The sequence below is a fragment of the Bufo bufo genome, chromosome 1, assembly GCF_905171765.1.
Source record: "Bufo bufo chromosome 1, aBufBuf1.1, whole genome shotgun sequence".
Classification (NCBI taxonomy): domain Eukaryota; kingdom Metazoa; phylum Chordata; class Amphibia; order Anura; family Bufonidae; genus Bufo; species Bufo bufo.
The window spans coordinates 122,877,770-122,896,613 of NC_053389.1; the positions used below are offsets into that span (position 1 = coordinate 122,877,770).

The following is an 18,844-nucleotide window of genomic DNA, read 5'->3' on the forward strand; positions in this document are numbered from 1 at the left end:
ATGAACAAGCGTTTTGCTCCTTCATCGGGTGATCGGCGGTTCATTTACATTGCCCGATCATCGCTAACGAGCGTTACTATTTTAGCAATAATCTGTGTGATTCTTGGCCCGTGTAAAGGGCCCTTAAGAATATTGGGCAAACAAAATACACATATAGATAGTGTTGTAAGGGATCGCTCTCTCGCAATCACAGACTTCTTCACAGACAACAGGATTTAATGTCCAAACTGGTGCTTTATTTTGGCACTTCAGCACCCACACAAACATTAGCATAAAAAAATAAACACCTGCCGTCTGGGCTCTAACTAATACATGGTAGTTTTCCTTGACTCACCTATAAACACAGGTTACACACAGGGTCTCAGGCTCCAAACCTCTCTGTAGGGTCACTTCCTCTCCCCAGTCATACACAGAGGGTTGTCTTATCCCTCCTTGATTATAGCCCAGCTGACCTCACCTGTGATCTCCTTAGCTAAAGAATACCTGTAGTGGACTAGGGGTGCGGACTGAGAGACTCCCACTACAAACCTGTCTCCCAAAGAGACTCCCACTACAAACCTGTCTCCCAGTCCAAAGAAATCCAGCCCATACAACTTTAAACAAAACAATCTCCAGCAAGCTATGCCTTGCTGAAGCAGCACCATTTCTGGATTTCAGTTTTCTCACCCAGCTAAACTGAACCACCGGGTGAAATACACCCCCCACCACCATACTTCTACCGTGAACTTCCACAATTGAAAAATGCAAACATGGAAAAAAAATCACAAAATACGTTTGGGGCGCTATTTGTTCACAGTACATTTTGTGACTCAAAATACATTTTTTATAAACAAAATTCATTTTGTAGAATTCTATTTCACAAAATGACATTCTGTGCAACAAATTTAATTCAGTGACAAAATGGCACTCTGTGTGACAAAATAAAATTCTGTGCAACAAAATGAAGTTCGGTGAGAAATATCTGTTTATGCCGTTTTTGCGCAATGTATTTAGACACAAAATGAATTTAGTAATTACAGAATTATTTGTCAAACAGAATTTACTGTCACACGGACATTTATTTTGACACAAAAAATTTATTTCTGTCATTTTGTCACACAGGATGATATTTTGTGACACAGAATTTATTTTATGTCACAAAATTCAGTTTGTTGCACAGAATGTTATTTTGTGACATAGAATTGTACAAAACTAATTTTGTCTATACAAAATGCATTTTCTGTCAAAAAATGCACTGTGAACATATGGTGCCCCATAGATAAACTGACGGTAATCATATTAATAAAAGTTCTGTAAATGGGATTGTCGTAGATTCATGCCATTAGGTTTCTGGTCTCCAGTTTCAATATCCAGAAAGCCTCCCTATTGCGAAGCTTATGTCCCCAGTTACCTCCCCTGGGTGGTCTGCTCACTTTCCCACGATGCACACACTTGCAAACAATCTATGTCACCCCCATGTACAGTTAAAATGCCTTCTACATGTTCCTTGGTTAACTAAACTCAAGAAATTATCCCCTAAAAGTTTTCTTAAAGGGGTTTACCAGTAATGATTATTTTTTTTAATCAAATGCCTGCAGCCTGCCCACTGAAACAGAAGATTCATATTTGCCTGCTCCACTACTCTCCAGTCCTCCACGCTGCCTCTATCTGGCTGGCCATGGACACAGTCACTTGCACTGCTCCAGCCAATGACTTACTTCGACGGTGACGTGCTGCTTGTGGCCACATCACCACTGAAACCAGTTATTGAGTGGAGCGGTGCATGGCTAGCTGGATGTAAACAGCACGAGGACCAAAATATGGAGACAGCGGAGAACCAGAGAGGTGTGGAGCAGGTAAATATGAATCTTCTGTTTCAGGGAATGTGCTGCTGGAACTTGATAAAAAATAATTCATACCAGAAAAAAACCCTTTAAGGCCCCCATACACATTTATGTCTGATCAGCCCCATACATGTTGTGGACCTACTTTAAATGAAGTAGGACCATTAAAGTTTGTTGAATTTTATCAAAAGATACTGTGCAAGGTGTCTTAGTTCTGGATCTCCCAGTGCAGATTCAAACCAAATGTATAAAAAGTAGAAAGGTCCAGCTTCCGATAAAACGATATCCTTTATTTGATGCGGTAAAATCCATACAAAACAAGACAGGTGCAAAATCGACGCGTTTCGGATCTCACATTTACGATCCTTACTCATAATATATCATGAGTAAGGATCGTTATTGTGAGATCCGAAATGCGTCGATTTTGCACCTGTCTTGTTTTGTATGGATTTTACCGCATCAAATAAAGGATATCGTTTTATCGGAAGCTGGACCTTTCTACTTTTTATACAGTTTATGTTGGCTTTGTCCTGGCTACAGTATATCCGTGCCTCTGACTCGATACTCAGGTGAGCGCTGCAGTTTGACTTTCTTTATCTAGATTCAAACCAAAGAACCAAAGACCTGAGACTGTGTTGAACCAAGGTAGTTTGGAAGATCAGAGGAGGAAGAAGTGGTGGTAACTTGATAAGGTTCCCTGAATTTCCATTGTGTTCCAGCAGAGGGATACTCAAGAAGGATGGCCACCTGCACAAAGCACTAGGAGTGTATCCTACATGCTATATCACACAGACTGAGGAGACTGTTTGACATGGAGTCTGCTCTGCATCCACACGCATACAAAAAGGGTGCTGAGAACCTTTATAACCCTATAATTTTATTATAGAAAGAGCTCATGGACATTTCCAGCCCTTTTTCTTCCTGGACTTTAGGAACCGGGTCTCCTGTGATAGCGCATAGTAGATTCGATGGCGCCTCTTAACCTGCAGGAATTATGGAAAGTGACCAGACCACCCAGGGAGGTAATTGTGAACATAAGCTGTGCGATAGGGGGGCTTTCTGGATACTGAAATTAGAGAACAGATCGTCTAATGGTGTGAATTTAGGATCTGATTTAAGATATTTTATTAATATGATTATGCTCAGTTTATCTTGTGATATATTTACATGCTTGTATCTTTTAACCAATATTGGCAGTGTTTACTCTGGAGACCATAAGCCGTATGTAATGGTCATTGTAGTGCTCTGTGAGGTTCAGAGAGATAAAATGTTCTCCGAGGATGGAAACCAATGTTCCAGAGGCTGGTCATGGTGTAAAAGTAATAAATAAAAAAAAGACTCACATTTCACAAGCATTCTGGGACCAGGGCCAAGCTTTCGTCTCCGCCACTTCTGGACCACTGGACCAGAAATGTGACGCGCCCTCCACATGCACATCTCTAATCAATGGCCTCAGTGATGACCTGTCCAGAAATGAAACACGAGTGTTGAGCTCATGTAGATAGCATGTCACAGTTCTGGTCCAGCAGGGACCAGAAACAGCTGAGACGGGACCTGCACAACCCCTACCCCCTGACCATTGGTCCCCAGCTTGGAGAACCTCTTAAACGCTCATGGTGATTAGTGTTCAGCACCTGGATGCCAGGAAATACTGAGCCTTTGAGACTATGCTATGAGGAAGGATAATATGGTTTGTCCAAAATGCCTAAGCTTCTTTTTGGGGATCTGCCTGATGTTTTAAAGATGTGAAGTAACACTTCAATTAAAGGGGTTGCGCAGCCAGTACATATTGATGAATTATCCTCAGCGCAGGTCATCAATATCTGATTGGTTAGAGTCTGACTCCCGGCACCTCTGCTAATCAGCTGTTTGAAAGGGAGGCGGCGCTCAGGCAGACGCTACAGTGGCACAGTGTAATTACAACTGCTTATTCCTTTCACCTGAATGGGAGAAGGACTTGTAATTAAACTGCGCCTCCGCTGCAAGCAAAACGATGTAGTCTTGAAGAGGAAGCAGTGCTCGTCTTCAAACAGCTGATCGGTGGGGATGCCGGGAGTCGGAGCCCACCAATCTGTTATTGACGACCTATCCCGAGGATAGGTCGTCAATACGTACTGGCTGCACAACCCCTTTAATATGGATGTTGGAGGTCTGTCATTGTTTTCAAATTAGGATGTTTGGATGTTTCATAGTGAGCAATCATGGACACGCATGGAGCTGACCACTTTCGTTGTCTTGTTTGTATGGACAGACACAGAAGTCTGGCCTTGTTAGCATCCATATCGTAGTGGGGAAACTCACTACAGACGTTTGTACACACCAGTGTTATCATGCAAAGGATTGTCACACCATGCTTTTTATTCACCCTCATCCGGCACCATAAAGAGGGAGTAGACTGTAATAAAAGGAACTATTTGTTTGTTGCCCTCAGCCGTTACTTTACATAGAGTCCAATGTCTAAAGTCCTGGACATATAAATAAGGCCTATTCTATGTAAACCAATACATCAAATATAACAAACTGTTGACAGATAAATTCACGGTATATAATGGTAAAGCCAAGCACCATCTCTACTGAGATTCAGGGGCTACATCAAGCTTGGCTTTGGAGGATGGCCAGGGTACCTGTCACCATGCAGACAGCATGTTATAAATCAGGAGGAGCTGAGCAGATATATAGTTTTATGGGAAATGATTCAGCAAAACTTGTATTTTATGAATTTTGATATCTGCTCGTTCTATGCTTAGGAGTCCAGTGGGCGTTCCTATACAGAAGTATATCTCTATATACTGTGGGGATTTGCTCTGGTAGGCCGCTTAGCGGACGCAATATAGAGGCAATCACAAAGTCTTTAACTTAAATAGTTCAGTGTTTATTCACACAAAAGGCAAAACAAAATAACAGTTCGCAGTGTTGGTGTCTGTTCACATCATGGAAAGTCCACAGAATACAAACGTTCACCTGGTTAGCAGTTTTTCCTCAGCCATCCACTGCAGGCTTTAGGGGGGTCTGTTTTCCAGCAATGCGGCTCTCAGCCCTTTAGCACAGCACACCTCATGCAGATCCTAAAACCACAGCGTCTCCACAGCTTCACTATGAAGTGGAGGATAATCCACTCAGCTGAGACTGCTGGCTGGCTTTTTATATCCCAAACCAAAACCCGGCCTGGAACGTGGGGAGCAGCCACCCACCCTGCACTTTGGCTGCTCCCACTAAGAGCCGGCCCGGATCGGCTCTACAGCCATACTAAATAACAAATAGTGTCAGTCAGTACTAGCTGCCGCTGACTCTTTTAATTACCGGCTCATACCTCACCGAGAACAGGAATCTCGGTGACACATATCTTACGTCAATGACTGACCCTTGCGCCTTCCTACAATACACACTTATAGAAGGAATGCTGACGGTCACTCATTAGGACCCCCCACATGGCTACTGATTATACTGAATCTGTTCCCAGTTATTACTAGTTGGAGGGGTGTCTGTATAAATTTTTATACTGCCCAAACAGTGCTGACAATGGCAGGCTGTGTAGAGACACCCATTTTCCCAAGAGGAAGTGTAGCAACTACTAGGGTGGCAGATATAGCAGATCTTATCGGGATTAATAACTAAGGGGGCGCTTCTTCACAGTTACTAATAACTATGGATGAAGAAAAATTGAATTCTTCCCTAATCTAAGTTTTAAATATAGCGTCCCATAGTTATCCCTGCTGTGTGCATTATCCCTGTATTGTGACGTCACTGTATGTTCCCTGTGATGTATAATTGATTGGGAACACTCATTGTCAGCATTATCCCTTTACCATGAAATCATTGCGTTCATTGTCCTTGTACTGTGACATCGCTGTGTGCATTATCCTTGTACTGTGACATCACTGTGTGTATTATCCTTGTACTGTGACATCACTGTGTGTATTATCCTTGTACTGTGACATCACTGTGTGTATTATCCTTGTACTGTGACATCACTGTGTGTATTATCCTTGTACTGTGACATCACTGTGTGTATTATCCTTGTACTGTGACATCACTGTGTGTATTATCCTTGTACTGTGACATCGCTGTGTGCATTATCCTTGTACTGTGACATCACTGTGTGTATTATCCCTATACCATGACATTACTATGTGCATTATCTCTGTACCTAAGCAAAGATATTCAAGGCAAAAAGTGAGAAGAGCAGAGCGCTGCATCAAAAGCTTCTATTAAAGGTTTTTATGAAAATCGATGAAACCACACAAATAAAAAGAGACAGGCTACGCGTTTTGGCAGTGGTCAGCTGCCTTCCTCTGACCTTATTGATCTCAATAAACAAATTTAATAGAAGTTTCTGGTGCAGTGTGCTGTTCTTCCCGTTTTTGCCTTGAATATCTCCGCTTTGATCTTGTTTCCGGCTTCCTATGGATGTGGCGGTGAGGGCAGCAGCCTGGGTCTCCTCTATTTTCAGAGGAACTTTGCTTCACACTGGTGTTGTGCCTGGTTTACACAACAACCTTTGGTAAGGAGTACATCATTGCAGGGGTCCATCTCACAACAGTTATGGTATTATACTAGGAGTGCCCTTTGTTTTTCTTATTTTACATTATCTCTGCATCGTGACATCACTGCGTGCATTATACCTTTACTGTGACATCACTGCGTGCATTATACCTTTACTGTGACATCACTGCGTGCATTATCCCTATACTGTGACATTACTGTGTGCATTATCACTATACTGTGATGTTACTGTGTAGCAAAATAATGACAAGATTTTCATGTCAAGAAAAAAGAGTGGGAGTGCTCCCTGGTGTGAGACCTTCTAGGTCACTGTATTAATCCCTGTGGGTCAATATACCTTACTGGATCATGTTGTGCAGACCAGGCACAATGCTAGTGAAGGGCGAAGTTCCTCCACACCAGGAGAGACCAGGCGACTACGCTCGTTCGCTGGACACTGCACGGAGGAAGTAGCAAATAAAAATAGCACGTTGCATCAGGTACAAAAACAACTGCTACGCGTTTCAATGGTGGTCCTCTATCTTCATCAGGCCTGAGACATCACTTTAAGCTAAAGGAACATGGGGCTTTTCTACTTATCTGTAATGCAGGTCTTATTTAGAGTGCATACATTCCCCATACCTTGTGGCTACTAATATCAGAATACAGCACTTCACAGAGGAAGCACATGGTAGAATATGTGTACACATCTATACTGCAGACCCCTAGTGCAGTCAAAACTATCCACATAAACTTCCATAGCGATACCTGTGTAACACCCCAGAGTGGTGTTACCACTCCTACACCCTGCTACTGTCTTTATTGGTCTAACCTCATGTCATCTTATGCATTTATTCCAGGTCCTCCACAATGTGCATCTATAATACTGTTTGCAACTGTTATGTTCATGTAATGTGCCTGGTTCACCATCAGGTGGCAGAAAATATGGCAGAGCTATCTTAGATCATACGAGTGTATTACTGTACTGCGGCAGCGGCATAAAGCGCACGGAGTCATAGCAACCAATGACGCTGTGCGCTCCTGCACTAAGCAGGATGCCAGTCCGGTATCTCACGGTAGAGATATATATATATATGAGACAGATATGAGATAGATAGATAGATAGATAGAGATGACAACTGTGTTCCAATCAGCAAATAGTAAAAAAGAAAAGCTACAGTGCGGGAGAAGGGGGGTGCAGAGGACAGGTCCTGTATATTCTCTGCAGGCTTTCTCCCCTCCTGTTAGTTCAGAGTCTGGACTGTCCAGCTGTACCTATCAGGGCACATCAGCTAACAAGCAGCCCTTGTAATGTATTGCCGCTCAGAGAGAGGAGAGAGGGGCCGGCAGCAAATATGTCAGGTCATTATAGGGTGACATTCTGAACTCACCTCAGGAGCAGGCTGGGGTGGCCACTGGCTTCACCCAAGAAAGCCGGACCTCACCGACCACGCCTACCTCGATGAAGCCACGCCCAAGCATCAGTAAAGCTATGCCCCCCCCATAGCCACCCGCAAAAAAAACTGGGGGAGGAGAGGGAAGAAGGGAGGTGAGCTGGGGTGCTTCTCTCCACATCAGTCAGCCACAGGGAACCATGTCTGCGGCTCTACTGACTGACAGGGGGTGAGAGAAGCCTCAGTCAGTTGCTGCAGCTCATGCTTAGATAGCGCAATGCTGCTGTCTGAGCGTGAGCTACTGAAAGGGTGGACATCCCTGTGTCCGTCCAGGCTCTGCATTGGACAGAGGACAGGGAGCCTGAAAACCGGACTGTCCGACCTAAAACCGGACGTTTGGCCCCCCTAGAGCAAGCTAGAGGAGGCTACTACATTCACAGTGGAGGGCCTCGGGTGAGAGAGAGAGAGAGAGAGAGAGAGAGAGAGAGGAAGGGGGCGGGGCCAAGGTCTGCCTGGCTGACTGCTGTGGAGCCGGTGCTATGGATGCAGCACCCAGCTCCTCACTACAGCATAAGGACCCTGCAGGCTACAGTGGGCTGGTGACCAGGGACCAGCGCTCCTTGCTGTGCTGTCTGTGCTCTTCTCAGGTGCAGCCACCAGATCTCTTACACATCTGTCTGGGCAGCTCAGCAGGGGGCCCCATTTAGGGTTGGGGGCCCTGGTCAATTACCCTGTTTGGACAGGTGTGCAGGGGCATGTCTCTGCTGGACATGCCCATGCCAGCCAGAGCACCCTCCGCTCTGCTGGCCATGGAGGCCAAAGCTTAGAACCTCAGGAGCCAGGAGGAAAGTTCCCTGTCCTAATCTAGAGACAGACCATACAAAGAGAAGTGCAGCATACAAGAAGAAGCTGAGTTATACAGCAGGCCTGTCAGTACAGCAGAGTCAGAGAGAAAGATATAGCAGAGTGGAGTTTGCCTGCCAGTTTAATGCTAAAGCCTGCTGGGACCAAGACAAAACGTGTAAACCATTTTGGAGAATGTTTATGCAAAGTAAAGCTGCTGTTCAACTACATACAAGGTCTGGACTCAATATTTCTTTCAAATAATTATTCCCCTTATTTATTGCTTGGGAGCCAAAGCCTGGGGTTCAGCAGTATCCAGGTAGGAGCACCGTGACACACATAAAGAGACATTTTAGGCTGTGCTATACCACTTGGCAATTCCTACACCTGGGATGTGCGGCATCGCGGGGAGGGCAACTAAAGTAATAACTGGAATTGGTGGACTACAGTACCCTGATAGATTATCAACATTAGGGTTATTCACTTTAGAAAAAAGACGACTGACGGGAGGTCTAATAAGGCTCCATTCACACGTCCGTGGTGTGTTGCGGACCCGCAACACACCCGCCTGGCACCCCTATAGAAATGCCTATTCTTGTCCGCAGCTGCGGACAAGAATAGGACATGTTCTATCTTTTACGGAGCTGCGGACCCGAAGATTGGGGCCGTGCTCCGCAAATGCACACTGTGTGCTGTCCACATCCATTCCGTCCCCATAGAGAATGCGGACCCATTTGCGGATGTGTGAATGGAGCCTTACTTTGTATAAATATATCAGGGGTCAGTACAGAGATCTCTTCCATCATCTATTTATCCCCAGGACTGTGACTGTGACGAGGGGACATCCTCTGCGTCTGGAGGAAAGAAGGTTTGTACACAAACATAGAAGAGGATTCTTTACGGTAAGAGCAGTGAGACTATGGAGCTCTCTGCCTGAGGAGGTGGTGATGGTGAGATGGATGGGCTGATGTCTGTTTTCGGCCTAACAAACTATGTTGCTATGTCATAACTATGCTTAATATGACGTGTACTGTTTACAGCTTTGTGTCCCGTTTTTTTTTTCCTCTCACTTTTTTTTAATTTTTTTATACTTTGCTATTGTTTTTATCCCTCTTTAATTGTAATAATTGAATGGTGTCCTGGTACCAGTGGACTGAAAAGAAAGTTGGAGGAGGAGATATTTACAATCTTCATAGTGACTTTTCCATGTTGCCTTCATTATGGTAATGAGACAAGCATCAAACAATGGCCACTGTGTTATGTGGTGGGAGCAGAAATTGTTGCTTCTGCTCCATTACTGAGAAGGTTGGCGGACAGCTTATTAACACTTTCCATGGAAAGTTACTTTTCTATGAATGTTTCAGCTCTTATAGATAAGGTACATGCAGATATAATTGCAGTGGTGCAGCTTCTTCAGTGCTACTGGAGTAGAACACCCATCTATAAATGCACTTCACAATATACACATGTATTGTACATGTGACAACCCCATAATGACATCACATCGTGTGGGCGTACAACTGTCGCGTTTCCCAAATATTTTTTGCCTACACACAGCACAGTAAAGGGGTTTGGTGAAATTCACCCAAATTCAAGAAAATACCTCTATTTTGTAGAACACTGGTCTACAACCTATTGCTCTCTAGCTGCTGTGTCGTGGCTTGCTGGGACTTGTAGTAGCACAGGAGCTGGAGAATCACTGATGGCTGCTGTAGAGGATTCCACCAATGTGTTAATTAGTAGACCCATACAGATCAGGTTACTAGGACCTAAAGGCCACTTTTGCCACATAAGGGATTATGTGTTATGTATTATCTCTTCTGTGACATCACATTAGTCTTTATTCTTTAGCTGTGACGTCACTATGTTCAATATGCCTATTCTGTGACATCACTGTGTACGCCACTTACGACTTCACAATATTTATTACCCTTGTTCTGTGGCATGACTCTGACAATTATTCTTTTGCTATTACTTCACATTGGTCATTACTGTGCTGTGATAGGCTGTGGCATCACTACCTCTATTAGCCTTGTGCATAGAGATCACTGAGTTTATTATCCGTAGGCAGAGAAGCTGCCGAAGGTAGACGATAAAAACTGCATAGTAGGTGTTTATTGAATAAAAACATAAAAAACTAATCAAAACAACAGTTACTCGTTTCAGTGGTCGTCTACCACCTTCATCAGAGCCTGATGAAGATGGCGGAGTGCCACGGAAACGCGTAGCTGTTGTTTTTATTTGTTTTTATTATGTGTTTTTATTTAATAAACACCTACCTCAAAGTATGCAATGCAGCATGCTGTTTTTGTTTGCTCCCTTTGGGAGCTTTCTTGTCTTCACTTCTCTTCCTGCCTCCTCTGTGCAGTAGCCTGGTCTTTCCTCCTGGTGTGGAGGAACTTCGTCCTTCACTAGTGTCGTGCCTGGTCTGCAGAACACAATCTGGTAAGTTGTATTGACCCACAGGGGAGCGCCCCCTCTTCTTTCTCTCTTTGAGTTTTTTATCCAGAACTGAACCATCGCTCTGTTTATAACTGCTGTGCTGTGACATCGCTGCGTGCATTATCCATATGTTGTACTTCTCAAATCTTCATGGTGCACGGATATTTCAGGGGTGGCCATCTGGCAGACATAATCTAGATACAAGAAATTGGGTATCCAGCACTCGTAGTCCATAAAAACCTTGACACGGACTTGGTAAAATCCACAGTTCGCCGTGTATGAGCAAGGGTGCTATAGCACAAAAAACGCGCAAGCAAACCTTGGATTTTAAAGAGATTTTCCAGGTGTTAAATTAAAAAATTAAGTTTTTATCCTTGCGATATGCCCCCCTTGTCTCAGATGGGAATACCCCTTTAATGTTGCCTGGTATTTCTCTTCCATTTATGTACAGTATAATATTAGTTAAATTGTGCCACCTTGTGGTATAATAGGAGCATTACTCAATATGTATTTTCTCAATACTCCAATGTCTGAGTTAGGGCTCATTAAGACGGCCGTATGCTGTCCGCAAAAATACTGAATGCTCCTCCGCATTCAGTATTTTTGCGGACCCATAGACTTTAATGGGGCCATGTCCTGATTTTCACGGACAAGTATAGGACATGTTTAATTTGTTTTGCGGAACCGTGGAATAGAAAAGGGCCCCATAGAAGTGAATGGGTCAGCATTTTTGCGGATAGCATACGGCCGTCTGAATGAGCCCTTAGGCTGAGTTCACATTACTGTTTAGCTTTCCGTTCTTCTGATCCGGCAAAAGAATAGAGAGAGAAAAAAATATAACAGGATCCTGTAAAAAAAAAACGGATCCTGTTGCATCAGTTGTCATCCTTTTGAGCCATTTCTGTCTGAGATCCTTTTTTTAGACAGAAAAAAGTACTGCATGCAAGACTTTTTTCCGTCTAAAAAAACGGATCTCAGACGGAAATGGTTCAAACGGATGACAACTGATGCAACAGGATCCATTTTTTACAGGATCCTGTGTTTTTTTAAATTTTATCCTCTTCTGACGGATCGGAAGAACGGAAATCTAAAAAGTAATGTGAACTCAGCCATAGTAACACCAATAGTACACTAGTACTAGTTCATTTTATGAATTTATGAATTTTATTTTAATAAACCAGAAACATGTACTCTTGTTTATATATAAGGGAATTGACTTATGCAGTTTTCTAATATTTATCCCCATATGTTGGTGCCCCAGAGGTGGAAAATTGAACATTACTGGTGAGAGATTAATATTTCCTGTAAAGACTAGCCTCTCCCTGCTCTCTGTATTTCTTTGTAGAGTTGTGGTGAGTGTGTAACCTATGCAATTGTTCTCCTCCTACCCTTGTCGTGTACAGAAGAATCTGAGTGTGTGTTTTCTAACCAGGGTTAGGCTACTTTCACACCAGTATTTTCTCTTTCCACTATTGAGATCCGTCATAGGATCTCAATAGCGGAGGAAAACACTTTCAGTTTTGTCCCCATTCATTGTCAATGGGGACAAAACTGAACGAAACGGAGCGCACCAGAATGCATTCGGTTCCGTTTGGTTGCGTTCCCATGACGCACACAAAAGCGCAGCAAGCAGCGTTTTTGACTGCGTCCTGGGATTCTCGGACACAATAGAAAACGGATCCGTCCCCCATTGACTTTCAGTGGTGGTCATGACGGGTAAGTTATGGCTATTTTAAAGATAATACAATCAGATCCGTTCATAGCGGATGCAGACGGTTGTATTATCGTGACAGAAGCGTTTTTGCTGATCCATGACGGATCCAGCGAAAACGCTGGTGTGAAAGTAGCCTTACATTGATGTGCAGCAACTTTTCCCCTGTCTACAAACTTGAAAGCAGTGACAGTAAAGCCTCATTCAAATGACCGTTGTTTGGGTCTGCATCAGGGGCGTTGCTAGGCTCTCAAAAGATCCAGGGTCCAAGCCCCAATAAATATGGCCCAGTTCTCTAAGTCTCCCCCCCCTCCCCCCACACACCGCATTTTGTTGTATTTGCTATACAGCAGCACGTACCTCTCACATCCAGGGCCTCCAGGTGATGTCTTCTCTGATGTAGATCTTCTATGTCATCATCTTCTCCATTAGGTTCGTACAACTTCTCTTAGCCGCCTCGTCTCTGCATAGTGTGACACACAGACATCTTAGCTTCCCCACATTTCTATCATCATCCCCCAACCTGGAGTCCCCACAGTGTTATCCTGCTGCTCGCTGTGCTCCCCAATACCCCCAAATACTATCCTGAAGAAATATGAGTGCCCCTATAGTAATAGTGCTCCTCATAGTCCCACCAATAGTAATTCCCTTCTAGAATGCCTACATTAGTAATACTGCCCCCTACGGTGCCCCCAACAGTGATAATGCTCCCCAAGAGTGCCCCCATTAGTAGAAGAGCCCTCCAGTATTAATAATGCCCTTACAGAGCTCCCAGTAGAAATAAGGCCCCCTATTTTTCCCCCAGTGGTAATAAAGCTCTCTGCAGACCCCTCAGTAGTAATAAGGCCCCCATAGTGCTCTTAGTAGAAATAAGGCAGATCTATATGTCCCTCTTATAGAGCCTCCAGTAGTAATAAGACCCCTATAATGTCCCCTGGATTTATAGCATCCCTACATTGCCCCCAGTATTTATACTGCCCCCTACTGTTATAATGGTCACCCTGAAGTGTCCCCATTATTTATAATGCCCCCTGCAGTGCCCCCTGTAATTATATTCCTCTGTCCACCATACAGGCCCATGTAAATAACATCACACCATCTCTCCTGCCCCCTACAAAATACAGTCCTTTCAGCCCCTCCAACATACAGTACTATGTAAATAACATCACACCATCTCTCCAGCCCCCTCCAAAATACAGTCCCATGTAAATAACATCACCTCCTCCCTAGCTGCCTCCAACATGCAATCTAATGTAAACATCACCCCCTTAGCATTCAGTCCCATGTAAATAACATCATTCCCCCCACCAGCCACCTTCAACATACAGTCCCATGTAAATAACATTGCCCTCTCAACATTCAGTGCCATGTAAATAACATCACTCCCTCCCACACCCGCCATCAACATACAGTCCCATGTAAAAACCATGACCTCCTCCCAAGCCACCTCCAACACACAGTCCTATGTAAATAACATCCCTCCCTTCAGCCCTAACATACAGTCCCAGTTAAATAACCAAAACTCCCAGCATTGCTCTGCCTCTCCCTTCACTTACCTCTCCTCATGTAGCAGATCTCACCACAGCTTCTTCCCCCAGGTCTTCTCCTCTTCACTGCCGTCCTCTCCTGCACTGGTCACATGATGGTGACATCATCGCAGGTACTTCTCAACCACTGGCTGTTTTGTTGGTCACATGACCTGTGATGTCACCACAGGTCCTTCAGCTCTTCCAGTGCATTAGATTCAATTGTATTGCCGTCCTGAGGACAGCAATACAGTTGTATCTAGCAGGCAGGCAGGACATTCGGGCCTGGGACAAAACATCAGGGGCCCGGGCCCAGATTGTTTTAACCTAGCAACGCCCCTGGTCTGCATCCAATACGCATTTTTTTGTAGATCGTGCATGGACTCATTCAATTCTGTGGGTCCATAAAATATGCAGACATCACACAGAAGACATCCGTGTGGTGTCCGTATACATGCGGCTGTTCCGCAAATGATAGAACATGTCCTATTGTTGTCCATTTTGCAGACAAGAATAAACAGTTGTAGTGGGAAAATGTGGCATGCACACGGCCGGTGACCGTATTTTGCAGATCCGTGGTTTTCAGACCCCAAAATACATATGGTCGTGTGCATGAGGCCTAAGCGATATTATGTCAGTTCAACAATAAGTCTTATCTAATACTAAAGAGGTAGAATTAGAGTTTTGTGGGAAAAGATTCATTTCCTGTTCTTTTTGAGTTTAGGGGTCCAGTGGGCGGCCCTACTGACAGACTGACAGCTATCTCTGTATGCATGCAAGAAAAGAAGGCTGTCAATCACTGATAAGACCGCCCACCGGACTCAGAAAGAGCAGAGATTTAATAGATTCTAGATAAATAAATAGATTCTACTGAATCCTTTCCCACAAAACTGTATACTAATCTGCTGAGCTTCTGCTGCATGCCAAGGAGCCTGCAGATCGGACTGCATGCTGGATATGAAAGCTTCCCTTTAAATACATGTATTGTTTCAGCACAAGCCTTTCACTAAGGGGAGTAAAATGAAAACAAATGTATATAGGCTCATTGGATTTAGAGGGGTTAAAAAAAATAAAAATGAAAATAGAAGAAAATGCAATAAAATAAAACATTACTCTCCTCTTCTTTTTTCGGTTGATCCAGCGCAGGCGCTCTACCAGCCTCACAGGCCCTTTGTTTGCAAGGGGACCTCACATGAGGTGCTCACAGAGGTGCCAGTGCCTTCTCAAACATCAGATCGGCGGGGGTACCCGGTGTCGGACCCCCACCGATCAGATGCTGATGACCTATCCTGAGGCTAATCACATCAGTATAAAAATCTTGGAAAACCCCTTTAAATGACATTGGCTGTATGTTTGGCGTTGTTGTCCTGCTGCAGAAAGAAATTGGAGCCAATCAGACGGCTCCCTGATGGTACTGCATGATGGATACAATGATCAGTTTGTATTTCTCAGCATGGAGGACACCAATAATCCTGGTCAAATCCCCAACTCCATCTGCCATCTCCAACCCTTCAGCAAACTGCCTTCTGTTACAGCCAAATTCTAAAGATATCCAGCAGGGTCAAGAACTCAGAACTGGCAGGAACTACTAGGACCCTGGTACACCCATCTACTGTATGGAGAAGTCTGACCAGAAGTGGTCTTCATAGAAGAATTGCAGCCAAAAAGCCATACTTTCAACATGGAAACAAGGCCAAATGACTCAATTATTCCAAAAAACATGGGGAGCAGAAAAATGGCAGCAGGTCAGCAGGAGTCAAAATGTCTGTAACAGAAGGAAGTTTGTTTCTTGAAGGGTTGGAGAGCGGTACAGTAATGAATGTCTGCAGGCAACAGTGAAGCATGGTGGAGGTTCCTTGCAAGTTCGGTGCTCATTTCAGCAAATGGAGTTTGGGATGTGGTCAGGAGTAATCGTGTCAAAAATCGTTTTTGCCTTACATTTCTTTGCATTACAGCAGCTGTAACTTTTTTATTTTTTCACTCACATGGCTAGCTGAGGCCTTATTTTCTGCAGGAGAAATGTTATTTTTTGGTGTTGTTCGGGATACATATAAATTATGGTGTAATTTGTATACATATTTTTGCTGTGGTAATATAGAAAAATGTGATTTTTGGTGTCTTTCTTTTTTGTTTATTTATTACTTCGTTCATGTTTCATACAAAAAAACCGGATAATTAATTAAATTCTTCAGGTTATTACGGTTGTGTTGATACCTAATATGTATATTTTTTTCATTTTTATTTAATGTGTGTACAATAAAATGTATTTTATACTAAATAATGGCAATAATTTTTGGGAGGGTTATGATTATTTTTTTTATTACAGTATTTTTTATATTTATTAAAAAATCCCATTATGGGATTACTGTTTTAGAACTTTATTTCACATTTTAAATTTATTAGCATACTCCTGTATGCTAATATATTATACTCTATGAAGACAGCCCCGGGGTCCTTCATAGGTCCCCCTAGCTACAATTGGGTCACTGACCCGAACCGCAGGGGGAGTCCCCTTTGATCACGCTGGGGTAGGAATCTTGGCATCATCAAAGAATTAACAGCCAGGGTCGAGACTTCCTCCAACCCTGGCTGTTAAGTAGGAGCCAGAGTTAGGCCTATTGCACACGACCGTATGGCTTTTTCTGTGTTTTGCGGTCTGTTTTTCACGGATCCGTTGTTCCGTTTTTTTTTCCCGTTGTGTTTCCATTTTCGTTCCGTTTTTCCGTATGGCATATACAGTATACAGTAATTACATAGAAAAAATTGGGCTGGGCATAAAATTTTCAATAGATGGTTCCGCAAAAACGGAACGGATACGGAAGAGATACGCATACATTTCCGTATGTGTTCCTTTTTTTGGCGGATCCATTGACTTGAATGTAGCCACGGAATGTGATTTGTGGGCAATAAGGCCTATTGAACACGACCGTTTTATTTTTTTCCGTTTATGGGTCGTTTTTTGCGTTCCGTGTACATTCCGTATATGGAACCATTAATTTCAATAGTTCCGCAAAAAAAACGGAATGTGTTCCATATGCATTCCGTTTCCGTATTTCCGTTCCGTTTAGGCTCCATTCACACGACTCGATCATTATTATTTTCCCTTATAACATGGTTATAAGGGAAAATAATAGCATTCTTAATACAGAATGCATAGTACAATAGGGCTGGAGGGGTTAAAATAAATAAATAAATAATTTAACTCACCTTAAAGAGGACCTTTCACCGATTCTTACCCTATGAACTAACTATACAGATATGTAGAGCGGCGCCAGGGGATCTCACTGCACCTACTATTATCCCCGGGCGCCGCTCCGTTCTCCCGCTATGCCCTCCGGTATCTCCGCTCACTAAGTTATAGTAGGCGGAGATACCAGTCCCTAAGTTATGGTAGGCGGAGTCTGCCCTAGCGCTGGCCAATCGCAGCGCAGAGCTCACAGCCTGGGAGGTTATTTTCTCCCAGGCTGTGAGCTCTGCAATGCGATTGGCCAGCGCTAGGGCAGACTCCGCCTACCATAACTTAGGGAACGGAGATACCGGAGGACATAGCAGGAGAACGGAGCGGCGCCCGGGGATAATAGTAAGTGCAGGGAGATCCCCGGGCGCCGCTCTACATGTCTGTATACTTAGTTCATAGGGTAAGAATCGGTGAAAGGTCCTCTTTAAACCACTTGTTCGCGCAGCCCGGCTTCTCTTCTGTCTTCTTCTTTGCTGTGCAGTTGGAAAAGGAACTGTGGCGACGTCACTGCGCTCATCACATGGTCCGTCACATGATCCATCATCATGGTGATGGATCATGTGATGGACCATGCGATGAGCGCAGTGACGTCATCAAAGGTCCTATTCCTACTGCACAGCAAAGATGAAGGCAGAAGAGAAGCCGGGCTGCGCGAACAAGTGGTTTAAGGTGAGTTAAATTATTATTATTTTTTTTTAACCCCTCCAGCCCTAATTTACTAAGCATTCTGTATTCAGAATGCTATTATTTTCCCTTATAACCATGTTATAAGGGAAAATAATACAATCTACACAACACCTAACCCAAACGCGAACTTCTGTGAAGAAGTTCGGGTTTTGGTACCAAACATGCCGATTTTTCTTACGCGCGTGCAAAACGCATTAAAATGTTTTGCACTCGCGCTGAAAAATTGTGCATTTTCCCGCAACACACCCGCATCTTATCCGGCCAAAAAACATGACCCCCGTCTGAAAGAGGCCTTACTTTGCAGCATTTTTTCCACACTTGTCTAGTACTTTGTATCTGCACATGCATAAAAACAACCTACGTATCAAAGAAACAGGCCTGAGCCAATTATAAATAGTATTAATCAGTTTAAACTGGGAAAAATGATAGCAGCACTTTCTAAAGAAAAAAGAATAGGTAGATGAATTATAACGTATCGCGGGGGGTCCGATTGCCTGGACCCTCCACAATCCCAAAAACGAGGGGTCCCTAAATCACCTATTTGAATGGAGTATGCATGTTGGTCCACTACCCCTTTGACTTCTTTAGGACTGTTGCAGGGCTGTTTACGTCAGCCCCATGGAAGTAAATGGAGTGGTGGGCAAACATGCACACTAGTAATCCAACAATTTTTCATGGGAAAACTCCTTAAAGACTTC

The 18,844-nt window shown here is 43.7% G+C and overlaps 1 long non-coding RNA gene across 2 annotated transcripts in view; it reads left to right on the forward strand.

Annotated features, from left to right (window-relative positions):
- Positions 1–10,906: 10,906 nt before the first annotated feature.
- The window catches only part of LOC120998491, a 30,720-nt gene continuing 22,782 nt past the window's right edge, over positions 10,907–18,844 (forward strand). For both annotated transcript variants that reach the window (XR_005778409.1, XR_005778408.1), the window contains exon 1: positions 10,907–10,987. This is a non-coding gene — a long non-coding RNA (uncharacterized LOC120998491). The remainder of the gene's footprint in view (positions 10,988–18,844) is intronic.